The sequence below is a fragment of the Lampris incognitus genome, chromosome 15, assembly GCF_029633865.1.
Source record: "Lampris incognitus isolate fLamInc1 chromosome 15, fLamInc1.hap2, whole genome shotgun sequence".
In the NCBI taxonomy this organism is placed as follows: domain Eukaryota; kingdom Metazoa; phylum Chordata; class Actinopteri; order Lampriformes; family Lampridae; genus Lampris; species Lampris incognitus.
In genome coordinates this window covers 30748196-30775738 of record NC_079225.1, presented here as the reverse complement: position 1 = coordinate 30775738, position 27543 = coordinate 30748196, and the positions used below count along the sequence as shown (strand labels likewise).

The 27543-nt window shown below is 45.0% G+C and overlaps 1 protein-coding gene across 1 annotated transcript in view; it reads right to left on the bottom strand.

Moving 5' to 3' along the window:
• LOC130124841 (kelch-like protein 29) overlaps window positions 1-27543 on the bottom strand; it is a 220706-nt gene that overhangs the window by 177055 nt on the left and 16108 nt on the right. The window lies entirely within an intron of this gene.

The following is a 27543-nucleotide window of genomic DNA, read 5'->3' as shown; positions in this document are numbered from 1 at the left end:
CTTGAATCCAGCCTGACTCCACCAAACCAAACTCAGAACTGCCTAAGCCATCTATTGCCCCCACACCTCCAATATTTTCCTCCAGTACAGAAGTGAAAAATGTTATCGGGCCAGCGCAGGCTGATGCAAACACAGGGTCAATCACCACCGGACCCCACGGCAATATTGCCCTCCGCCTATCTGCAGTTTGGATGCTTGGAGAAAGAGCTGGTCCCACAAAAGGGCAGAGGTAAAGCCTGATTCCCCTCCTCACCTCGGCCAGGCTTCTTGAGTTAATAGAAAAGACCTGGTCACCAGGCTTCTCTCGTGCCCTCCCTGATCCTTCCATTCCTCTACTCTGTCCTTTCCCTCCATCCTTCAATTCCATTATCCTCGCTGACCCCGCGCCCACTTCATAAAGCAGCTCGTCATGCATTCCAAGAGCCACGCAGACTGAGCCTGCACCACGGGCCAATACTAACAGCAAGCACAGCAAGAGCCCAAACACCGAGAGCCTTGCAATTTTGTTCGATATGCATTAAATCGCAGCTTTACATACCTGATCGATCCCATCTATGGGAACACACACACACTTTAAGTGGGCGTCTATCACAATGTTTCAGAGATGTCAATGTGAAGATGCTGACAGAGAATTTCCGGATATGGCACGGATGCTAGGAAACATGTTTACCGTAAAGCCAGACGTGAGCGCCAATATTTTAGCTAAATCCATGCTGGAAGCAAGTTGACAGCTTTTGAGTGGTGGTGATGGTGGTGGGGGGGAGTTAACTGAAATGTCTCCAAGCAAAGTGGAAAACAAAGTGATGGAGTCAGAGACTGAACCTGAGTTCAGAGGGGGGATTGCAAACTGACAGGTCTGAGTTCTTTATGTCCAGCTCTCAACCTGTCCACTTCAGACTGGAGAAAACTGAGACGGTTTACCCAGAGTATCCCCACAGCGCTCAGCACCTTTTCAGATCCTTAGAGAGTTAGGAGGTAAAATTCACACTGTTTTCTAAGGCAGGATGTTTCATTCTGTACTATTTTCTATACCTCCCCTCTCACACACACTCACACAGACACACACACAGACACACACAGACACACCGTGCTTTACTGTACTCCTCTGTTGCTATGCGCCCTCTCTCTCTCTCTCTCCTGCTGTAGAGCAAATTCCTCATTAACTCGCTTACTTTCACTCAGCCCTGCACCTGCCTCATAATATTCTCTTCTTAATACCCCCAAACAACAACAACAACAACAACAAAAAATTCCCCAGGAAAAAACGGCTCTGCTGAAAGCCGATGAATCCGTTACAATTTTACCTCATTTGGAAAAAAATATAGTCCTCAGTCAGCACCAACACTGACAATATACAATATAAATTCGGCTCAGGAAAAATCCTGGCTTGATCAAATGATCAACGTTGGATAGGAAATACACACACGCACACGTAGACATACACACACACACACACACACACACACACACACACACACACACACACACACACACACACACACACACACACACACACCGAGTGAGATCAGACAGGATGTTTATTAAGATGGCAGACATGCTGCAGGCGAACAGGAAGGTACTCTAGGTACTGGGACACTGCCTGCCATTTTCTGTCATTTTTATTTGCTCTCCCTTTTGCCAGTCTCCTCCTCCCTGGCCACCCATTATCGCTGGGCAGCAGATGGTTTCCTCTGACTCAACAAAAACCATGCTGTAGGAGTAGAGGAGTGGTGCCAGAAAAATAAAAAAATTTTGGGGGGTGCCAAACCGTACCATGTTTGTTGTCAAGCTGGCTTGGGATTTCTCCCCGCTGAAGGCTTTGCATGGAGCGCCAGCGTGTGTGCGCCACCTGCGAGTAATTGTGACTGTTGCGCGCACGCACACATCCACCCCATGCACACACACCAACACACACACACACACACACACACACACATAAAATGCAAGACTATTCACATTGATAAAAGCAAAGTATGTGTCCGATTATGTATGCTTTAATATAAATGATGGCACATTTTGCTTCATATGAACTGTGCCCAAGCACACATCCGCCGGATGTGCGTACTTGCACACTTGCCAGCAGCAATGTACACAATATTAAGGTCAGGTTCCATCATGCATCCCGAAGCTTCATTTAATCATTCAGAACATACTGGTACTCTATAGCCACATACAGTCCACTAGCTCTTGGTATTTTTGATTGTGATAAAGGAAAATTACTGCCTAAAGAGCAACAGGTAATCGTAAAGATATGAAAACTAAAGATCCCTGAGATATGTCCTTTGCTGGTTAGTTGGTTGTTCCTTATTTAGCACATCACGCTAATGCATCGCCATTTTGAAAAGGTTGACAGACTGATGTATTCACGCACACACACATAATGGAAAAAATGCTACTATGGTCACTCTGAATTACGCCGTGGAACAAGGTGGAGGAGACAACGGGGACCATGGGTTCACACTAACTGTCATAACAGCCTCCATTTGGACACTGTCGACGCTGACATAGTAGTTACCGCCACGTGTGCATCACCATTTACCGAAATCAAGCAATATTACTGTGCCTACCAAAGGCACCACAGGCACCATCTGCTATGGATACATATAGGAGGGGTCTCAAGCTGATCCACGACTCGAGGCTATGATTGCTCTGAGTCATCCCCGACATCCACTGCCAAATTAACTGCAAGCGTTTGCTCATAAGTTTGTACAAATGACTTTGTGTTTCCATTAAAGCTGTCTTTTGTCTGTGTGGGAAATGGCACCAGTTCAGTCTTTTATTGCAACTGGAAGAGGAGGCATCCAGGTAGTTTAGCGGTCTATTCCGTTGCCTACCAACACGGGGATCGCTGGTTCGAATCCCCGTGTTACCTCCGGCCTGGTTGGGTGTACCTACAGACACAATTGGCTGTGTCTGCGGGTGGGAAGCCGGATGTGGGTACATGTCCTGGTCGCTGCACTAGCACCTCCTCTGGTCGGCCGGGGCGCATGTTTGTGGGGGAGGGGGAACTGGGCGGAATAACGAGACCTGGTGAAAATCCTCACTGTCAGGTGAAAAGAGGCGGCTGGCGACTCCACATGCATCGGAGGAGACGTGGTAGTCTGCAGCCCTCCCCAGATCGGCAGAGGGAGTGGAGCAGCGACTGGGACAGCTCGAAAGAGTGGGGTAATATTGGCCAAGTGCAATTGGAGAAAAAGGGGGGGAAAAAAGTAAAGCAGAAAATGCCGAAAAAATAATCTTATGGAAAAAACAACTGGAAGAGGTGAGCATAGGTGAGCATCTTCCCGTAACACGAGAAACAATCAACTTTCATGGATGTTGTACCTAGGCTAGCAGTACCGTCCACAACAAATGAGCCTGAAAGTACGAAATTGTATAAGATTATACCAGTTGACAATTGTCCTGGTTTTCTCTAGAGAAATTAGTTCAATCCCTGACTCCGAGGGAGAGAGAAAACGAAAAGAGAGAGAGAGAGAGAGAGAGAGAGAGAGAGAGAGAGAGAGAGAGAGAGAGAGAGAGAGAGAGAGAGAGAGAGAGAGAGAGAGAGGAGAGTGTGCCTATAACAAAAGAGAGGAGAGAGGGAGAGAGGAGTATGTCTATAACACCGAGGTCCCTTCGGGACCAACAATGTTCCAGCACACACTGATCAAATCAACAAACTGCAACGAGATTTAATAACGGGTCTGCACAAAATGAGAAAGAAGGATGTAGTGTAAGCGAAAGCGAGAAAGAGAGGTGGGAAAAGGAGATGGAGACAGAAAGGGGGAAGGGGGGGGGGGGTAAATGGGTTGGTCGAGGGCCAGAAAGGGAAGACAAACACAAAATGCACACAAACACAGATCAGTAAAAATGCCACAGTGAGAAGATAATCTCATAAAATGTCATTAGCAGAACTGCCAGACACAATGAGAGCGCCCCGTGTTGGGGAAAAAGCAGTTGTACACCGGTTGATAATGTGCCGCCTTTTAAGGGTCAGTGTTCCTCCGGTGGCAACACTCTTTACAGGCGTGTGGAAAAAAACTGGCCGGAGGCAACTGGCATGTTCGCTGTTGGGTAACATCGCTTGACTGGCACGGTAATCGAGCAGGTTTATTAATATGCGACTGTTTTTATCAATTAATCAGAAGCCACATGGATGTACCGGGCGCACACCTAGATTCCTGGTTGTGCAATGTTTGGCTCCTATTATTGTTCAATTTAAATGCATGTGAGAAAGTGCACCGCCACAATCAGTCGGCTATCTCAGGGGAGATGTGTAGACAAATTTCATCATAATCAAAATTTCAATAACAACAGCACTCCCCATGCCTGGCTATATTGTGTGCACTGCAAAATAATATCACATTGTAATTCCACACCACGAACAAATCATAAAGAACAGTATGTGAAGGCAAGGGAAATGAAATTCAACTCCAGCAGAATGGCTTTTTCTTCCCTTTGGCCAGGAATGGACAGATGCAGAGAATTTGGCTGAAATGTGGAGAGTGATGGAGGTAATGCTTTTTCTCTAAGCTAGAAGAGACAGAACGAATGATGGTGAAGGGGGGAGATTGAGAAGCAGAGCGAGACAAACCCATCGATCATATAGCCTTGTATCATTTCCTTTGACAGATCATTTTCAGCTTCTCCGAAATGGGCAAAAAAAAATCTTGCATTTTCACCACCTCTGTCCAAAGCTTTGACCAAGCGCAGCCTGACACCAGCCGGCCCGAAGCACACAGAACTCTACAAAAGACAGAGCCCACTAACTCTCGATTTCTCTCGCGCATTATTCACTTACTGTATTAAGCTGCGTCCGTTCCATTACAACGTGCTGGCACCTAAATGTTAAGTGGATTTGTTCTGGACCCTCATCATAATTGTGCTGAACGCTGGAGCCAAACTCCGGGGCGGCTGTGTCCAATTTATTAGACTGGAGCATAGCAGAGCATCTCATGAGTAAACAAAGGGGCTACTTCGCGATGTTTGGCAGCCATCTTAAAGTGGTGCGGTTGCATCCCAACATGGCGAAGAGCGTGGCGACACGGGCAGAGGCGACATTCAGAAGGGCAGTATTCAGATAGACTGACAGAGGAAACCATGGTAATATTTAACTATCCGAGGGACTGCACCAGACGGAAACGCTCAGACACAGCGACCACGCATATTCAGTGTATTGTATAATGCACAAAAACGCCGCACATTTTTTTCAGTGTCTGAGCAAATCATGGGACCACTTTTTGAGCTCTAAATCAGAAATAGGAAGTCTGAATAGCTGTTATCGAGACCGTACTTCTGAATTTTTTCTCTCACTCCAGCGTTCCACACTGGACTCCAGCAAAGCCGGTCCCACCCTGAATAAAATACAGAATCGACAGCTTGTGAGGCTTAAGAAAAATACCATCTTACTAAAGAGCCGGGAGTTGTCTAGTAAAACATTAATTTTCAAGTGCATATACATGTAATCTGTAGTTGGGATCAGGATTAAAGGCAGCATGACCGAAAAAAAAATAGTGACCCAATAACGGCGGCTGGCTGTTCACGATTTCATATGGAAGTCTGCTAGGGCACCTCTCCGCACCAACACTTGACAATGACCCACAACACGGAGGTGGACAAACACAACGAAAACACCCTATGTAAGTGCCTGCTGAGTGCCGCAGCACAGAGGGTCTGCGAATACAGACTATAATTTCCAGCCCCAGGCCAAACAAGTGAGGGGGAACGGACTTCACTTCCACTGAAATTCTGACTAAGACAGCTCAGCAAGCGCCTGTCTGACGCACACGTTCCGGAAAACAGGAGCGTGTTCGCAGGGGCGAGGCCGACAGGCTTCAGTGAGAAAGCAGGGCTGGCCCTGCTAATATCCCATGAGTTCTCTGAGGTTGCCCTCAACCCTGGCTCAACCCCTCCCTTTTTACTCGCTTTTTTTTTTTTCATCCGTCTTAGAGATAAATGGCTAGGATGGTGTTGTGTGAACATGCTTTATCTGAGGCAAGGGAGGTTGGGTAGACAGCGACGGGCCGGGTCACAGCTTCCCAGAGAGGGTGACTGGGAATTGGACATGGGAGCTGTGGAGACTTCCTCGTGTCACAGTAACACTTCCCAGAGGAGTGTGTCAAGGCGCAGCGATGCCCTTCATTGGCCCTTGAACAATGAGAGACCTAGGTGTCCCCCAGGCCTTGACCTTGCCTGATACGTGGCCAGTGTTTAGGGAGCAAAACGTCAATTTCCTGTCGTAGCAGAAGCCACTGGGATCCAGAGACAACTGTGTGGCTGTTGGCTGTGTTTAACAACTGAGGCTAAGTTACCCATGTGTCTGCCATTACGGGTATTATTGTGTCCAGTGATTACTGAGCAAACGGCCATTTAGAGCTGCAGAATAAACTGAATTCACACTGATATGCAATATGAAGGGAAACAACTACTACTTTGTCAAGGTTGAATTATAGGATGTTTAAAAATTAATTTCACAATTATATTCTATCAACAGGTGAATCAGTCAGACTATGTGATAGATGTCAAAGCTATATAACCGTTTGGCAATCAATGAGGAAATTCAGTGGAAGACCAAGTAATGGCATTTACTTTTACGTTTTCTCATTCAGCAAACATTTATATCCAAAGTAGTACAAGAGTCAGAAACTAGCCGATTTATTCACCACAAGCCAAGAGAAATATTCAAATACAAAACTAACTGGGGAATGCCACAAATCAGTATCACAGACATATCATAGCCAAGTGTGCATGTGATAAACAGTGTCGCAAGACACCATAGTTGGAGATTCAAATTATAAGTCAGTTGGACAATGCCACAAATCAAATGTGTGCCTAGAGCTCAGCCATTTTGAAGTGGGAATAGACCATAGCCTTCAAGAGGCACACAGAACAAAGAGGGAAAGCAGTCAGTGCAGTTACCTGAACTGTCCTGAAAGCCGACAGCAAGATGTCCAAGTTTACAGAAACTGGGGACCAGTGTCAGGACACAAAGACAGGTGAGAAGTGTGAGCATATTGGCAGGTTGAAAACCAAGTACGCAACATCACTCTGGATTCTTTGCAGTGGTCGGATTGCATGGGCTAGGAGATCAGCAGGAAGTGCATTGCAATAGTCTAAGTGAGAGATGACCCGAGCCTGCACCAGCAGCTGCACAGCACGCTTTGGCAGTTATGGTCACATCATGTTGTATGTTGTGAAGAACAAAGTGGCATGTATGTGAGACAGCTGCTGTGTGGTCAGAAAATAAGAGCTGGTTATCAGTCGTCACCCTGAGGAACACCTCAGTGTCTTCTAGTGGAAAAGAAAGCTATATTAATTCAAAGGGGTAAAAACGTAAATGTACTCCTAGTGGTCCTTCTAGGATTTCTGACAACACACACACACACACACACACACACACACACACACACACACACACACACACACACAGCATGCTGTTGTACCCGGGCTACTGACATTTTTTTAAACCATACAGACCAACAAGACAGTGGCATCAGTATAGCAAAACCTTACAAATTAATTTATACTAAGTTGCTCAACAATTACTACAATGGCCATTCACCATGGATGGAAGTGTTTCACAAAATCCAGAGTTGCCTACTTCTTTCTTGTCAAAAATTCATAATCATAGTGTCAGTGAGCATGCTTAATTAATTTTGAAATGAGCAGAGAGGAATTCGGGCGATGACACGTCATGTTATCTCCAGTATATAAGGTCACTTTGTTATCACCCAGTGAAAGGCATTAAACGTCTTGTTCTGGACAAACTGGTTGAAGAGTTTCACCGGCCATCTTCTGTGGCTTTGCGAGCATAGCATTTTAAAATGGAGCAGTTGCTTTTCTTTTCGGGGTAATGGCTACTTCATTATACTGATCAACAGAAACTATGGCAAGCTGAGATGCAGGATGCAAAGCCACGCCACAAATCTACTTTGCCACACTTCACCCTGCACACCAGGCGTAACTCTCTTGATATTGCTTATGTATTGCAGAATTCTCCTGCAATATCTTTGCCTCAGCCCACAATCCCTCATCCAAATCCTCCACCTGTATCTCTCTCCTCCTATCCCTCTCTGTCTCTCCTTATACAGGTGCTGCTGGAGAAGCAGTGCCCGAGAAATATCGCTGCGGGTCAAAAGTCTCCTCTGTCTGGGCAATCTCATAAACTGACCTCCAACCTCCTGTAGGTTCAGGAGATAAAAACCGTAGCATTAAGACTGACACATGTCAAGTGTCACTCAAATCCGCCTACTTTCTCATTACGTCCTCATTTACACCAGCCGTCGTCCATAATGCATCCCATGATCACCGAGTCCCAGTTTGGCGAAGTCTCTTGCAAAGTGGTCGTTAATGCATTCTCACTTGGAGACGTGACATTTGCTTTGTCTCCATCAGCTTTGCGCAGTTGAGCCGGAGGTTAACCATCCAATGGCGCGGTTTGGTTTCCATCTTCATCGATCAGTCATCTAGTTAAGTAGGGGCCGCGTTTGAAAATAATGAGCCCATCGCCGAGACCTCAAATTACCATTTGGTTTCAGCAGCAGAGCGAGAGGACAGCGATGCAAATGGCAGAGAACAGACCATTTCATGGACATCCTCCTCATGACTGCTAATTTTGTAAAACTGGTATGGATCAAATTGCAAAGGGGAATGACACACAGAGGCTTTTCCGTTCCGACGTAATTAAACTAGACTCGAGATCTGTTCATCTTTGTCACCAACTTCATCAAAGTGTGGTCTGTTAGTGAAATGGAGCTAGCTGGCTTAGCCACAGTCCAGTTTGGCTTGGCAAGGTTTTAAAAGACGGCGAGTCTGACTGAACAAGAAAGGCCATGGGCACGGCATGGCCAGTGGAGACAAGTCAACAAATTTTCAATGATCAAATAAACATTTCTATCCCTGTAATGAAAGGGAAGGGAATTTTTGAGGACATGACCCTGAGTTTGGGATCTTTTTTGCAGTCGGGGTTTACATCCAAGTCTACAGCAGTTACAGAATACGGGACAAAGCAAACTTTCTCAGCTCATCACGACACACATTATATTCATTACATCCACTACAGCGGAAGGTTTAATCACGCAAATTAATTTGAAGAAGCTGCGACAATAAGGCAGATTACAAATCTGTGTTTAAAAAAAACAAACAAATCATGTGGGTAAACAGGGCGACGGAGACAAAGCAGCTCCCTGTGGAAGTCCTCTCTTCTCGAGGCGACAAGTAATTAAAATCCGGAGACTCGTCGTTCCTAGAGACCCCCTTTAACGTCCCATCCTCAATTTTCTGTCAGTTTTAGCAAAACTGTCTTTGCACTTGGCTGCAACGCGATCCGCACAGTTAGAGAAGGCTTTTTATCTTACTTCCATCTTTCACAAATAACATGTGAGGAAAAATGATTCCTACAATTTGAAATTGTGTAATCGTCTGTTCAGACCCCCCCCCCGAATGCCTTAGAGATAAGGGAGTCACAAATTGACATTTTCTGTTTGTTTTTGTTCTTTTTAAAAGGTTATCTTCGTGGTCTCTTTGCTTGGATTTATCGTGTGTACCACAGATATTAGGCAGAGGCTGTGGGAATAAGAGGGTTTGGGAGCTGGATCTAACAGTTCTGCAGGTACACGGTCCATTTAAGCTGAACATTCATTTCACAGACATACAGCAATTTCTCTGATCTTATAAAAAAAAAGAAAGCCTGATAACAGCTCTGCGCTAGGCTATTTAAAGTCAGACGCTGCCAAAATTAGTGATGCTGAACGTTGTTTTTTCTCTTGGTCACATTCATAGTATAGTATATGTGAGAAAAGGGAAGAGAAAAAAAATCACATAAATGCTGTTCTTTTGCACGCCACGTGGTACTTTAAGTTCCATCCATCCATTATCCAAGCCGCTTATCCCAATTGGGGTTGCGGGATGCTGGAGCCTATCCCAGCAGTCATCGGGCGGCAGGCGAGGAGACCTGGACAGGCCGCCAGTCCATCACTGCCACACACACACACACACAAACACACACACACACACACACACACACACACACACACACACATTCACACCTAGAGACAATTTAGTATGGCCGATTCACCTGACCTACATGTCCTTGGACTGTGGGAGGAAACCGGAGCACCTGGAGGAAACCCACGCAAACACGGGGAGAACATGCAAACTCCACACAGAGGACGACCCAGGATGACCCCCAAGGTGGGACTACCCCGGGGCTCGAACCCAGAACCTTCTCGCTGTGAGGCGACCACACTAACCACTACGCCACCGTGCGGGCCGGTAATTTAAGTTGACAAACAAATATTTATAATCAAACTACCAGAGTCAGCAATCATCACACATGTTCTGCTCAGTATTTCCTGCATGTGAGAAATTAGATGGGAGGGGGGGGACCCTGCAACATTATGAGAATAAACCGGCCACCTTTATGAACCCCACTGAAGTAGACTGGATTGTAAAATGAATACAGCAGCTGACTACAGAGTGCCTATCATCTTTCATGAGGTTCCTAAAAATAACTGTATAAAGTGAAGTACAGCAGCATCTCATGCTATACAGCACCGACAAATCGAAACCCCTCAGGTTTTAGAGTGTGCATCTGCAGGTAAGCTAATGTGCCATTTAACTTCCCCTCGTTTCGGCCGCTTTGCATAAATCAAGCCGACACCATCCCAGACATGTGAGAAGGCAGATCGACCGTGATGCACAATGTTTTGAGCGAAGCGGGGGACACATGACAAGACTTTTAAAATGCTATCCGACCGAGGGGGGGGGGGGGGGGGACTCGGCATCGCACATTTAACGAATGATTTTCACGGATTACAGCCGTAGACAAACACACTCGCTCCGACGGCAGTCGTGGCGCTTGTCGACGAGCTAAGGCTGGTCCACAATCCAGTCAAGAAAATCAAACACGCTTGATATTATCGTGACAGTTCCAACTGGTTGAATGCTTAAACAGGAGACAAGCAATTTTGAAACTTAAATCCCCGCACACCACCGCATGACATGTGCCGACTGTCTGCGTTGACCTGCCCTAATCTGTGCAGGCTGGAGCACACTCTCCACCATCTTGAAAATTAGTCATCATGGCTAAATCAGGGTTATAATTGGCTTTTAAATTGTCAAGTGTGTTCCCGGCTTTATTTAGTTTGACCTTAAACACGAAGACAGACATATCTATTAGTTAGCTAGCTGTGGTTTATCTGAGCAGGGACAAATATAAACACACTGACATATTTGAACAATTGTCTGATGCATCACATTACAGCGTTTACAGGTTGTGCTGATTTGCAGTGCCCGTCCCTAGGTGGGTTTTTCTAACCCGCCTAACACAAAACACACAAACTATTCAATGCAGTATCAGTTTAGTCACATTATTCTTTATGATAATAAAACTTCACCAATTATATTGATGCCGACTGAAGGTCATAGGTTACTCACCTTGTTCAACTCAGTTCATGCCGTGCTACAGCACATAAAATATTTTTTCACACTTTATTTAGGGGTAGTACGCTGAGCACATGTGGTCTTTTTCAGCAACACCCTGCAGCACATTCACCCAGCTCCACACATTCACACCTGGGAGCTATCCAGTACGACCACAGTCTTCGCTGGTGGCCACTGAGCAGCTCCACTGCAGCGGCTGGTTGGTCAAGTGCCTTGCTCAAGGGTACATCAGCCATGGATGATATTCCCTACCCAGAGACACCAGCCAATTTATAACACGTGCCAAACCTGAGACTTTGACAGGCACAAAGATAAAGCTACACGTTGCAGTGGCCAGGCGTGCCAGATGTGTAACACGTGGCGGTGTTCCAGCCTAGCCTCTTTGAGCTATCACTCTTTGAGAGGCGGCACCGCTCCCACAGGGTTTGTGAGGAGACTGAAAGACTGGTTTTATCCCAGAAGATGAAGCGGTCAGCAGCCCAGTGATGGGAGCGCCGGACACCCTGCGGTACAGCGCCACACGCCTGCGAGCACAGAGAGGGTCCACACAGCGCACGGCCGCGGGACAGCAGCACGCTGGAGAGACAGGCCGGGGATCATTAAGGCCCCAGCACTCCAGCAGAAACTGAGAAACAGCCGCGCGCCATGATACAGCAGGTGCACAAACAGACCATGGGCTGAATTATGGGAATATTTTTAAGTGAAGGTTTTGCTCTGTGTTTGGGGTGGGGGGTGGGAGGTGCACCTTTTATGTGCCTGTGAATGTGCTACTTTGGATTTAGCCTACCATCCTTGGTTTTCAAATGCTAATGCCGGCCCAGCCAGATGGCAAAACTAATTTCAAGCTCAGCACTTTGTATAGAAGGGGTAAAACTTTTCAGTAATTTTTTTTTTATCCCACTTTGTTTTGTTTCTCAACAGCCTAATCTCGAACTACATTTTCAATTCTGCAAAGTCTTCAGAACCACTGAAGCACAAAATGGGTTTCTTTCTACATAAGATGTTTTCAAGAAAAATGCAGTTGTATATAAATGTCCGTCATTGTCTTTTCTAGTTGTTATTATGAATGCTATCAAGTGCTGGAGGGAGGGGATGTGTGTGACACGGGGCGTCTGTGGCTTACTGTCTTTTTCCATCGCTTTTCTTAAGAAAGTAAACGCACAAAAGTGAGCAAACATAAATGTAAAAAAAAAAAGTCACCTGAAGTGACCTCTGACGAGGACGAAATGTCCTCGAAGCGAACACCGTTTCTATGTAATTAAATGAGAAACCTTGCCCCTAAAAGTGGTATTGAAATCGGTCAGTTTCAAACTTTTTCAATTTGTGGTTCAATTCATTTTCCGGTGATTCACTGATGGTGAATTTACATGACCTTGATAGGAACCTTTCTGCCGTGTATTTTGGCACGACACTTTTACTGGGAAATAAATTCATGGATGAGAATTCAATTTACTTGATTATGAAAAGACTGTGTGTGTGTATGTGTATAGATAGATAGATCGATAGATAGATATAAGGACCACCCAAATCCATACATTTTGTCTCATACACATCATATGAGTAGAAAGACCACCATATTAATAAAAGATGGGGGGGGGGTCAACAAATCAAGGCAAGGCAAGTGATCCCTGGTATCAATGTTTAATAATACCACATCAAACACAGCAGCCATCCTCAATATATGCACCTCCGCATTCTCGAAATCAACATATCACAGAACAGCCTATTTAAATAGGTTTTCTTAATAAATTTCATTTCAATTACCCCTAAAGTGGTACCCTTGGGCGGCACAGTGGCCCAGTGGTTAGCGCTGTCACCTCACAGCAAGAAGGTCCTGGGTTCGAACCCTGGGGTTGTCCAACCTTTAGGGGTTATCCCAGGTCATTCCCTGTGTGGCGTTTGCATGTTCTCCCCGGGTGCTCTGGTTTCCCCCACCAACAAAAAGACATGCATGTTAGGGGTTAATAACTCCTGTCTGCGCCCCTGACCAAGGCATGGCTAGACGAATTGGAGTTGGTCCCCGGGTGCTGCACGGTGGCTGGCCACCGCTCCTAGCTGCACAGCTAGGATGGGTTAAATGAAGAGAAGAATTTCCCCACAGGGATTAATAAAGTATATCAAAAGAAAAGAGAAAAAAGCCTCCCACCAACCTGAGCAGTAGCGTACACAACTATTCCTCAGTCAAATTTGAACAGTGGTAATGACGCCACTGGAGGGGGGCGGGGTTATAAGGACAACTCTGTCAGCGCCGGTCCGCGAGTTGAACATGGAGATTTCCGTTTTCTGTTTACCTTACACAACCCGGTTTTCCAAGCGCTTGTTGACAGGAGCTTGTAATCTGAAATAGTCTGCAGGGTTGAGCTGCTAAGTCCCTTGTAGGAATGTGATGTCGTTGTGTGTGTGTGTGTGGGGGGGGGGTGCTCTAGGAGGGAACACCTTCCCTCCGAAGCTTATTGAGCTGTCAACTTTCAGTCCCTATAAGAGAGCATAGATTTCCTGTCACACAATTGTGGGTATGTGCTATTACGTCGTACTTTGACAAGGGAGCTTCCCATAACAGCCTCCTATGCTGGTCATGACCACATCAGGAAATCCACGTCTACCTATTGATCTGTGTTGACGCCAAGGATAGTCATTTATTCAAATTGATTCAGAACAGAGGTGCCAAGTCCCTGGTTTCACACGCCGACCTTTAATGGAAGCTATCAAACTGTACCGTGATGGTATACACTGCTAGTAGTGTTAATTCACCTGCATAACTGTGAAGATTAAGCAGCTCTCAGAGCTCATATCCTGTCGGTGAATTTTGAAAAGCTTATTTTAACTCATATCTCGGCATTAGCGTTTCACTGACCTTTTCCAGCCACTCAAACCTACTGTCAAAAAAACTGTATTGTTGGGAACCAAATAACCCAAAAAAACGAGTAGGAGGGAAAGAATGCAACTGATTCATGTCGAGTCCTCGCATTTACTGATTAAATTACACTGTGAAGATACAAACAAAAAAACATTTTTTTTTGCAGCACATTCAAACATGAGGAAACCAAAATAATTAACACACAAAACCATGGTACGGAGCAAAAACATGTCGCCATTTAAGATTTTCTGGAAACTGTAACCTCCAAACGACATCTCCAAAAGGAGTGCCGGCGCATTCTTAATCAACGAAAAGTGGCAGGACACAATGGATGGGTTGTTGTCTCTCCGATTGTTTTCTCTCTTGTTTTCTCATAATGGATATATACAATAAGCATGCAAGGACATTACCAGCGAGAACAGCCACAATTTCTCAGCTATGCCTGGACATTAGTAAGAGTCATTAGACTTGTTTAAATGAGGTCGTTAAGCCGATGAAATGAGGCCGTATATTCGAGGATGGAAACAAAAGGGGGAGGCATCGAGTCTCATTTGCACGCCGTCTGCTCTAAGCATGCCATAACTCTGTCTGAGAGCGAAGGCCTAGAGCGAGGTATTTCAGAAGGCCACAGGTCAACCCCTCCAACAGTTGACTATACCTGTCAAATAAAATCCAATACTAGCGATTACATCCATATTATGGATTACATAATATGGATTAATAATGGATAATAACAATAATGGATTACAATATGGATTACATCCATATTGCGGCACGTTGGCACAGTGGTTAGTGCTGTCTCCTCACAGCAAGCAGGTCCTGGGTTCAAACCCCGGGGTTGTCCAACCTTGTGGGTCATCTCAGGTCATCCCTCTGTGTGGAATTTGCATGTTCGCCTCATGTCTGCAGTGGGTTTTCTCTGGGTGCTCTGGTTTCCCCCACCATCAAAAAGGCATGCATGTTAGGGTTAATACTCCTGTGTGTGCCCCTGACTGAGGCATGGCAAGACGAACTGGAGTTGGTCCCCGGGCGCTGCCCACTGCTCCTAGCTACACAGCTAGGATGGGTTAAATGCAGAGAAAGAATTTCCCAACGGGGATCAATAAAGTATCTCAAAAAGAAAAAGAAAAAATCATATCATTTTCCCTGCACGGTCATAATCGTATGCAGCACCTGATAACAAAGCCATGAGGATGCAGTAATTTGCTGGCAATCTTTCGTGCCCTTGAGCTAGTATTATTTCAACCCCAGGTTGGATAGTCGAAGCCAGAGAGGTCCCCCAGCATCACACAGTCTTTCTGGCAGACTGATTCTATCTGTACCCACATGTGTCTTCCAGTTTGAAAGCCATTTCACTCTGAACCCACAACTGTCCCCCACCCAGCCCCACTAGCAACCACTGGTACCACGTTTGCAATGTCATTTTCTTTCTTTCTTTTTTTTTATTCCCCCCCCCTCCCCCTTTTCTCTCCAATTGTTCCTGGCCAATTACCTTGCTCTCCGAGCTGTCCCAGTCACTGCTCCACCTCCTCTGCCGATCCGGGGGAGGGCTGCCGACTACCACATGCCTCCTCTGATACATGTGGATTTGCAAGCCGCTTCTTTTCACCTGACAGGGAGGAGTTTCGCCATGGGGACATAGCACGTAGGAGGATCATGCTATTCCCCCCAGTTCCCCCTCCCCCCCAAACAGGCGCCCCGACCGACCAAAGGAGGCGCTAGTGCAGACACCAGGACACACACCCACATCTGACTTCCCACCAGTAGACACGACTGTAGGGATGCCTGACCAAGCCGGAGGTAACACGGGGGATTCGAACCAGCAATCCCCGTGTTGGTAGGCAACGGAATAGACCGCTACGCTACCTGGACGCCCTGAGCTTGTATTATTTAAACCCCAGGTTGGATGGTTGAAGCCAGAGAGGTCCCCCAGCAACACAGTTTTCTGGCAGACTGATTCTATCTGTACCCACATACGGCTTCCAGTTTGAAAACCTCGAGCCATTTCACTCTGAACCCACAAACCGTCTGTCTTCCACCCAGTGGCCCCCGCCAGCCACCACCGCTACCACGTTTGCAATGTCATTTTCCCTAAACAGGAAATCAAAGTCTATACACTGAGCGAGGCCGCCAACTTATCCCGGCAAACTGTGGACAATAATCACGCTTAAGCTGAGCCATGTGTTTCATACGCGGGGGGAGATACAGCGGGCTTTATCAGTCTGGGAGGATCAAACAAGGCAGCGCCACGTTGTGAAGACGGGAGGGGAGGAAGGCTAATGACCAGCCCGCACTTGTGTATGAGATACATGGACACAGCGACACATGAAAGTCGTATGAATAGAAGAAGAGCAGGAGAGAGAATAGATTAGGGAGACAAAGTCATGCGCGTGTGCTCACAGACACACACACACACACACACACACACACACACACACACACACACAGAGCTTATTGTTTAACGCTCGTCATTACCGCTGATGCTGTGAGCTGGCTGACCTCATGAGCCTAAGCATGGTGAAAATTGACAATACTCCACATTTGGAGACAAATCCCATTTTAGCGCTCGTTGAGGATTATGGCTCTGATTAAGCACCATGGCTCCTTTTGCTGCTGAGGACTGATGGAACAGTCAAGGGTAACGCAGACGGAGAATAGGCCTTGAAATTAACCGCACTACTTAGTTGCTGACAAAAGTGTCGCCCTCTCAGAATTGTTCTATTTTCTGTGCAGCCGACTATGACACTGGAATGAAAAGGGCAGACAAAAAAACGCTCACTGCCAAGAATCCAAAGTCGAGATGGATGAATTATTAATTAAGAAGGGGTGTCTTGCAAAGCTTGGCACATAAATAATGGTTTTGTTTGCGAGTTGCACTCTTCTTTAAAATCTTTTTCTCCTGCAATATTTTTTATTTTTGCTCATTCCTGCAGCCGTGTGTAGAGCAACTGAAAGCCTGGCGTATGGTAAATAGCCCTTAAATTAGGTCCCTGGCCTTGCAGCTTGGTTATCTGTGATGATCAGAACAGTGTGTGCTGCTTGAAAAGACCAATTTTCCTTCTGGCACATCATTTAACATGTCTCATTTACCAGGGAAATATGCAGGTCACACACACCAAGACGTTTCTGGGCACATCCTTACCCTGCGCCATACAAATACAAACGGATTTGTATTAAAACAACCGTAACACACCCATTTCTGTTGTGCTTTCGCATGATAGATTATTGGCGTTATTTCCTCTTTAACCGCTATAATAAATAAGTTGGCTTTGGAAGGGAAAACAAACCCAAACAGCATCACATTTACCCAGCGACGATACCTCCGCCTAGGCTTTTTGTTGTTCATGTTGGTGCCCTTCGCACAAACAAACAAATAAATAAACGTACAGTGGACATGGTGCAATCGCTCCAACGACTGGGCCGTTTGCCGCTTTAAAATGTTGAGTCACCTTCACAGGTTAGAATGGGAAGTTGTGTTTCGGCGTGGACGGTCTCTTTATTTTTTTAGGGACATACTGTGTGAGGAACATCCGCTCCATGGTTGGCGTGTCTACTTACGTCAGTCTTGCACAGGTCTCACAGTTTAAATGGTAAATGGATTGCATTCATGTGGCGCTTTTCTAGCTGCAACAGCCACTCGAATCGCTTTACAATCAATGAATGCCTCACATTCACCCACGTGCGCGCGCGCACACACACACCTACAGCGGTGTCAACCATGCAAGGTAACAACCAACTGGTCAGGAGCAAATAGGGTTTAGTGCCTCACACTCACGCACGCACGCACACATACACATTCTCCCACGCACGGACACATTGACGCATATGCACACACATACACACGCTCATATTCTCCCACGCACGCACATGCAAGCACGCATGGACACACACCGACGGGCAGTGTCAACCGTGCAAAGTAGCAACCAACTCGTCGACATTCTTGCGAGGAGGAGCCCGGAGATCGAACCCGCAACCCTCCGGTTACCCGACGACGTGCTCTACCCTCCTGAGCCACTGCTGCCAAATGAGCAGCCGTCGTGGAATAAATCGCGAACGACTCATTGAGAGTTGCTTCCAAAACGTTTTCTTTTTAACCTTGTCACGGTGTTTCTGCCCGGAGAGACAAGACACTTGTTCTGTCACCGTTCTCCTCCTCGGTGATCACCGGAGTACTTTCATCTGAAATGCTGGAGAAAAAAAAACCCACAAAACAAACAAAAAAACACCCACTGCTAACAAAATGTCCCATTTCAAGATGAAGCGTCGTCAGTCATCTCTTTCGTGCGCCGGCAAAGCCCAGTCTTATAATTCAGCACACTCTCGGCTTAATTGTCGCACAGAGTTTGGGATTTAACGCTACGAGGGCTCGGCCGCCCTTCCAGAGAAACAACAGAGGAACATGCAGAGTTTTCGTTGCTGACAGCGTGTCAACACACAAAAGGCAGCGCTCTTGGCGCCCCTGATAAAAGTCGGGCGGCGTTTCCGGTCCGGGCTGTGTCCGCCATGACGCACTCCCCGGAAGTCCATGGCTCACTCCCCGGAAGTCCATGACGACGTCTGAGAGCGCAACAAAGTTTGCTTATAGTTGCCTTTCGGGCGGCAACATACTCAAATCTGGGGAGCCGTGAATTTATAACCTTGTGGCTGGCAAAAACTTAATGATTTATTTTGTCCCGTTTGAGGACACAGCCTTGTCAAACACAAACTGCGTTAAACAACATTCTCTCTTTTTTTTTTTTGCAGACAAAAGCCACAGGCGATGCTGACGACCGTCGCCTGCCTGACGATCAGACCGACCGGGGACGTATTTCATTTGGAAAATATACCCGCAATCGATTTAACCAAGTCAGCCTTGTCGACGGTTCTTTTCAATGAAAATAAATGTTTTTCCACTTCCGAATTTTCTCCATATTTGACTCGTGCAAAGGCCGAATTGGCAAAGACGCCCAGAGAAAGTTTGTATTGACTGGTGCTAGGGTAGGTCCATAAAGAAACAACAAAAAACTAGGGTTTGGATACGGATCTGCTACTGAAGCGCTGCACACCGAAGCAAGTCTGCGATCAATCCAGACCCTGAATATAACACTCAGGCACTGAATACCGATTACAGACAACGTTTACTGCCCACTGCGATGCATGCACCCTCCATAACGCCTCATGATGAAATGGTCCCAATGTCAGTCCACCCTACAGTTTTCTTTACGCTCTGGTTTGACCCAAAACACGTCACAGTGAGACACTCGAGATGCGGCCGGATGACGCGGAAGACCTGGAAAAATGGCCTTTAAGAAGATAAATAAATAAGAATAATATTTTTTAAATCAATATGGCCTTTAGAGGTTTACAAATGGCAACAGGAGGAATCTCAAAACAGAAAGCTAAGTGACAGGACATGTGCAAATTTTTTCTTCTATTTCTTAGCATCAAGGAAATATAACTCCAGCTCGGCTGACGTTTATAGCTCAGGGTAATCACTACCAGTAATGGATCAAACGAGCAGGAGACATCTTGGGAAAGAGAAGGCAGTAGAATCCTTTACATTTTCATTTGTGGCAAATAACGACTGCCTCGATTATTTTCCTATGTCAACCCCAACTCTCTCTCTCGCTCTCTCTCTCTCTCTGTCTTTGTCTGTCTTTCTCTCTGTCTGTCTGTCTCTCTGTCTCCTCTCTGTCTATCTGCCTCTCCTCTCTGTTTGTCTGTCTCTCCTCTGTCTGTCTGTCTCTGACTCCTTCCTCTCTCCCTCTCTCTGTCTCTTGTCTCTCCTCTCTCTGTCTGTCTCTTTGTCCCCCCTCCTCTCGGTCTGTCTGCCTGTCTCTCAAATTCAAATTCAAATGTGCTTTTATTAGCATGACAAATATACATTTGTATTGCAAAGCATTTTCACATAAAGGACACAAAGAATGCACGAATACAGAACATACAGTTAGGTCCATAAGTATTTGGACAGTTACACAATATTTGTAATTTTGCCCCTGTACACCACCACAGTGGCTTTGACATGAGGTATTTGAGATGTGATTGAAGAGTAGACATTCAGCTTTAATTTAAGGGGCTGGATAAAAATATGGCATTAACTGTTCAGGAATTACAGCCATGGATATACAGGGTCACCCCATTTTCTGAGGCTCAAAAGTAATTGGACAACAAACATAACTATGATTATAACAATTATATTTAACGCTTGGAGGAAAATCCTTTGCAGTCAATGACTGTCTGAAGTCTGGAACCCATCGACATCTTCAAATTCTGAGTTTCCTCCTTTGAAATGCTCTGCCAAGACTTAACGACAGCTGCCTTCAGTTGCTGGTTGTTTGTGGGTCTTTTGGCCGTTAGTTTGATCTTCAGCAAGTGAAAAGCATGCTCACTTGGGTTGAGGTGAGGTGACTGACTTGGTCACTGATGAATATTCCACTTTTCTGCCTTGAGAGACTCTTGGGTTGCTTTCTCAGCTTGTTTTGTGTCATTATCCATCTGCAGTGTGAAGCGCCATCCTCTCAGTTTTGTGACATTTGGCTAAATCTGAGCAAATGGTATATCCTTATAAACATCACAATCCATCCTGCTACTTCTGTCAGTTCCACTGGCAACCATACACGCCCATTTCATAACACTTACCTCCACCATGTTTGACAGATGATATGGTATACTGAGAATCATGAGCTGTTCCTTTTGTTCTCCACACTTTTCCTCGTCCCATCCTTCTGGTACAAGTTAATCATTGCTTCATCTGTCCAAAGAACCTTGTTCTTAAGTGACACCAGTGGTTTTCACCTTGTCGTAAATCCTCTGTATTTATTTTCATGCAGGCGTCTCTTGATTGTAGACTTGGTCAATGATACCCCTACCTCTCAAAAGTGTTTTTGACGTTACTAGATGTTGTGAATGTGTTTGTCTTCACTAGGGAAAGAATTCTGCAATCATCCACTGTAGATGTGTTCCATGGTCTTCCAAGCCTTTTGGTGTTGCTGAGCTTGCCAGTGCATGTTGATTTGGCCACTCCTGAAGTGTTTACTATCCATCTGATAGTTTTCCTCTGCTTTTTCAGCCTAATGATGGCCTCCATCACTTGTATTGACACCTCTATGGTCTTCATGTTGAGAGTTCCGATGAACAGCTACCAAACGCAAATGTAAATACTGGGAATGAACTCCAGACCTTTTATCAGCTTAATTTGTCATGGAATAATGATGGAAAAGGTCTTACTTGCCCATGAAACCACTTGTTCGTCAAGTGTCCAATTACTTTTGATCCTCTGAAAATGGGGTGACCATGTATAAAACTGGCTGTTATTCCTTAACGGTTAATGCAATATTTTTGTCCAACCCCTTAAATTAAAGCTGAAAGTCCACACTTCAATAACATATCGGTTATTTCATTTCAAATCCACTATGGTGGTGTAAAGGAGCAAAATTACAAATATTGTGTCACTGTCCAAATACTTATGGACCTAACTGTATATACATCAACACATGCAATAAAACAACTTACACAGCTATGTCATGGCAACAAGATCCTGTGTGAGTGGATGTGTGTGAATTTGTCAGTCTCTGCATGTGTGTGTGTGAGTGTGTTCACATAAAGGACGAGAACAGTATACACTATAGAACACATATACATCAACAGATGCAATAAAAATCTTTTTGTCATCATCTGTGTGGCCGTGTGTGTGTGTGTGTGTGTGTGTGTGTGTGTGTGTGAATATGTGTGTGAGTGTGTGTGTGTGTGTGTGTGTGTGTGTGTGTGTGTCCAAGTGGTGTCCCGGTCCTCCCTGTTGGGAAGGAGTACGGGGTATCACACACTGTCCCTCAGACGGTGGCAGGCTAGGACATACTGTGCAGCCACAATACAGCTGTCTCTGTGTTCACCTAGTATGTAGGGCAGTTTTCTGGGGTTTGGCAGGGCCGTGAATTTGGGTGTCTCTCCTCAAATTTCTGAAAGTAGTAATCGCGGATTTATCGGAATGTCTTGCATTCAGCTAAGAAGTGCAGCTCTGTCTCGACAACATTGTCTTCACACTGTTGACAGAAACGTTCGTCTTTTGGCATCCAGGTCTTTTTATGTGTCTGCCTGTTTCTATGGCTAGGCGGTTATGGCGACAGAATAGTGCCAAAAAGAACTCGCGCGATAAAACATGCATTCGGGCGTATTATATTATTTCACACACGTAGATATTAACTGCGAGCGCGCAAATTAGCTCTGTGCGCGCGCACTCAGAGGAAACTGCTCCCCGAGCGAGGAAAAATATGCTAAGAGCGAGGAGGAATCTGTGACCAGCGCGCCAAACAACCACTCGAAAATCACTCCGCTCTCTCCAAGTTGATTTCTGCTCGCGCGAAGTGAATTTCTGCTCTCTCGCGCGAAACTTAAGGGGCGATATTGGCACTTTGGGGGAGGGAACAAGGGGCGGTATTGGCACTGTGAGGGAGGGAACCAGGGGCGGTATTGGCACTTTGGGGGAGGGAACAAGGGGCGGTATTGGCACTGTGAGGGAGGGAACCAGGGGCGGTATTGGCACTTTGGGGGAGGGAACCAGGGGCGGTATTGGCACTGTGAGGGAGGGAACCAGGGGCGGTATTGGCACTTTGGGGGAGGGAACCAGGGGCGGTATTGGCACGGTGAGGGAGGGAACCAGGAGTCGGTACTTGCTCTGCTGTGATTGGTCGTTTCTGAAGCGCGAGATTTGATTGACAGCCCTTTTCTCATGGAAGTCTGCTGAAACGAAGAAGACAACGGCGACTGGGCAGAGGTTCCTTCAGGTAAGAAACCTGTAATGATCTGTGCCCTCTGGCTATGTTAACTTATAACATTAATAAAGCAAGGACGACTTCTCTCGTGCTGGGTGTTTATTCACCGACCGGATTCCGACTGACGTTGTTACGTACATCACGTGACTTGGTTGTGGCGCTACGGAAAGCCGTAAGGGACATTAGCAAATCAAATATTACTAGCAAATATTACAAAACCCTTGGCTGAATTCGGGCATTTGTGATGTACGAAAACAGTGGCTTGTGTAAAATTTCATCTAAGTATGTTTCTGAGAAATATGTTATTGTAGCTAAACATCAACATTAGTCTTTGTATAGTATATAACGTTATTAGTTAGTCCATAACGTTAACCGTAGCTAGCGCTAGCGAATAGCGAACGTTAACTTACAGCGTATATGTCAGGTTAACAAACATGTTTGACAAATGACTCTAAATATTGTTCTATTGTTTTGCTTCACTTCCCTTCATTTGTCAAAAATGATTTTTAACCTGACATAGGTTAACATTAGTTAGCGCCATGTCTGGCTGGCAACAATGAATATTACGTTATTAACTGAACTACATTAAATAGATATTATTAAATATTATTTTAGAAACTTGCTGGTTGTGGCATTGGTCAAAAGTTGATGCATGTTCTTACGCATTTCTCCCCACCCCTCATGTTTGTGCCCTCAAACTCATAGATTTCACCGAGCTTCTGTACTAGCAGCAGCATCTAGAATGGAGGTAAGTCGGTCAGCTGTACCACTTAGGTTAGGCTACCTACCTATGTATTAAATATCCATTGTCAAGCTGTAATATTGGAGAGTAAAATTAACTGCCAATGGAATTACTGTATGTTCACACACACTGGAATTACTGTATGTCCACACAGACACAGACACACACCTTGTGTGTCACAACACACATTGAAATGATTCATTGTTGAAATTAGCATGTCCTGTAATGTAGTTTTAGCTTGACTTTATGTATTTATTTTTTCACTTTCATTCTCTCTTCTCAGGACACCATTAGGAGACAAATCCTGACCCGGCTCCTGTCCAAGTTTGAACTGGGACTCACAAGAGAGCCTATCGATTTGGATTATTTTGAGTTTATGTGTAGGCAGGAGTTGTATTTGTGCAATGCGCTGTCAAGGCATGTTGCTGTACCAACAGACATAGTACAGGCCCTAGAGAACTTTTTTAGGCATGTGAGGGACCACCTTGAGAGGCAACACACTGGTAGTGTCCAGCCCGTTACAGTACCTGGGGAGGTGGGGCGTCCCAGGTTTGATATTGATAGGGAATGCTTGGAGGAAGTCCTGGAGCTAGACCTCCCTGTTCCCTGCATCGCAAAGATGCTCAGTGTGTCAAGGAGGATAGTGTTTAGAAGGATGAATGAATTTGGTCTTTCTGTTAGACGTTACCATGAAATTGATTATGAGGAGCTGGATAATGTTGTGCGGACCATAAAGAATGAGATGCTAACTACAGGCTACCGCATGGTCAAGGGGAGGTTGCGGTCTATGGGTATCCATGTTCAGTGGAGGAGAGTGGCTGCATCATTGCACCGTGTAGACTCCCTGGGCATTCTCTCAAGACTGTCAGGCCTACGCTGCATTTTGCGAAGGACAGATAGAATGGTATACATATATAGGCTATTTATTGTGCTGTTGTAGTAATTACAGTCAAAACTTTGCTCCCAAGGTACAACATTGTGCTGTTTGGAGCAGTGGATGGGTACTCCAGGAAGGTAAATTATCGTTTTGTGTAACATGGTTTGTCTCTTGAAGCTAAAAAGATATTTTTGGTAATGTATTGTGCATGACTGCCTGAAACTTACCATAACTTAAAAGAATTTGCATTGTAATTTTATAAAATAGATAATGTGCCTCAATGCTGCCACCAACAACCTGGCTTCAACGGCATTTGCTGCCTTCAAGCAGTCTATGGAAAGATATGGCATTCCCTCAAGGCAAACTTTTTTTTTAAATGTGAACATATTTGGCATGGGATCAGAAAGATCCACTTCATTTTGATCATTTCAGTTCAGTTCTTCACCTTAATACTTTCCTGTAAGACTGTATTTTATGTGCTCAAAGCTGTGTGGAGAGGTAAATGTTAAGTAGAGGTTGTAATGGGTCTCTTGTACTTGAGTCAGTTGTATGGCACTATCAATGTTACCAGAGCACAAGTTGCCACAATAGTGTCACCCTCTTTCTAGGGATGGGTCGGAGCCTTTAAAAAGCTGACAGACTGTTGCCATGTATGCTGTATATTAACTTAATACACAAACACTGGTGTTCAGTGGTTTGGATGTTGAGATGTATCTAAGCCACACTTGACATGTTTACACAAATCTGACAAAACTTGTCACAAACTTTGCCATTTTGCACTACTTTATCTCCTGTGCATCATAGGGTCAGAGGTGATCAAGGCATTGAGAATGTTGACATTGCCAGGTTTATGTTCACTATGCGGGGTACCGACAGGGGAAGCGTCATGTCAGGAAAAAGCGTTCACAACCAAAGGTTTGTCATGTCTGCCTCGTTCATTAATTCTCTATAACAGTGCACCTCAGCGGCCATTGTGCCTTACTTATTAAAATTCTTCTGGCTGTTTTACATTTGGCAGGGTTAAAGAGATTGTATTTGTGGTTGTCATTAGAATCGAATGTCTGTGGCGGGACGTGAAGACCTGTGTCACCTCCAAATACTACGATATGCTTCGGAGTCTGGAACAGGATCAGTTGCTGGATGTTTCTTCCACAGGTTCGAACCAAAATCACTTTTACGGAGCTTGTCTGAAGAGTATTGCTAATGGCGTGAATAACATTGTCAAAAAAGGTTATTTGGTTCTAAAAACATTTATATGTGACTATTGTGCTATTTTGTGTTAGCCTTGATGCAAGCAGTCTTCAGAGGCAAAATTAATTTGAAATGTTTGACTGCCAGTACTGGCTAAAACCTAACCTTCATATTACCGAGACAGTGGATATGTATGCATTACTCATTTCATGGTTTAACCCCTGCCTTTACCTATCATGAACTCAACAGAAGACCTTTCTGTGTCCACCTGGTCTTTCCCCCCAAACTGAAGATGGACCTTGAAAGTTTTGTGGAAGGTTGGAACAATCATCCTGTCCGAACTGAAAATGATAGAGCTCCTGAGCAGTTGTGGTGGCTGGGTTTGATGACCACAGATATTGACCAGCCAGAAAACATTGAGGCATGTTTTCTAAATATTGTTAAGTGTTAAAACCTTGTATAGTGTCTGATAATTGGGTCAGGTTTTGGAATCCTGTAACCTTGGGGGTGGTATTGTTCTATGCAAACAAGTACTATTATGTCAAGATACATATTCTGGGAGGATAGACTACCAGCCACAAATGCCATGTAAAATTCTGCTTTTTCTCTTCTAGGACATTGAGGAGCCATATATTGACTGGGATATTGCCATAGACAACAATGGTGAAACAGATGGAGTTATTGTGGTTCATCACATTGACTGTCCGGTGAGCGAGGAACAAAGGGAAGGTGTTCAGGCCCTCCTTGAGCAGAGCGACCCGGACATGGCCGCTAGGGAATTGTGCCTCTTATGCCGCGAATATTTGAGCCCCTCTTAACTCCCACCACACCCCTCAAGGACTCCCCCACCCACTGGTCTCTGGTGCGACCCTGATTAATTGTATTAATAAACAGCTCATTCAGTTACATCAGCCTACCTCCTTGTGTGCCATGCCAGAAAATCTATTAGTTCTCTTGTAGATAATTTATCTAATTTAACTGTGCCTTTTAGGTAGCAGTCCACTAGTTTTCTGAATTGTTTCAATTTCAATAGATTCTTGGTCCTGCTTTGTACAATTAACAAAGTTGGGGTTCACTCCAATATGTTTGTAAATACAACAGTGTATGTAGAGGTACCTAGCTATGCTTTGCAGCATTTGCTTATTCTGAAGTTTTTCTGAAGTAGGCCTATTAAAATCTGGCAAAACAAGATTAACAATAAAGCATTATTTGTAGGTCCAATGTTAAAACATCTACAGACATACAGCAGCAGATTTGGAACATTATTGATGTCAAAATGTATGACTTGTTCTGATATTACAGGGGACATACAACAGGGTGGTAGTTGAATGTCACATTCTACCTTGTTCCTTGGCTCTACTGTATTTAATGCAATGCAAGTGTGAATGGTACATGGAACTACCAAAATTGCTTTTAAACAATCTAGAGGCAAGTGATAACCGTAGCCTATTTTGGGGTGTATCAACATTTCCCATTTAAAATTTGCTATTCAAACTTAAACACTTTGGTAATTGCAAAAGGGTCCCTAATTTAAATAACACCTTGGTTTTACTTAAACCAATTTTGGGATGCTGTCTGTGACACTACACAGCTCTAATGGATAAATAGAATTACAAATGTAGTCGTTTTATGTACAGAATTTTATTTCAAGACAAGTTGACCGGGATAAAAATAGTAAACACATTTGGTCTTCTACCATTAACATGGC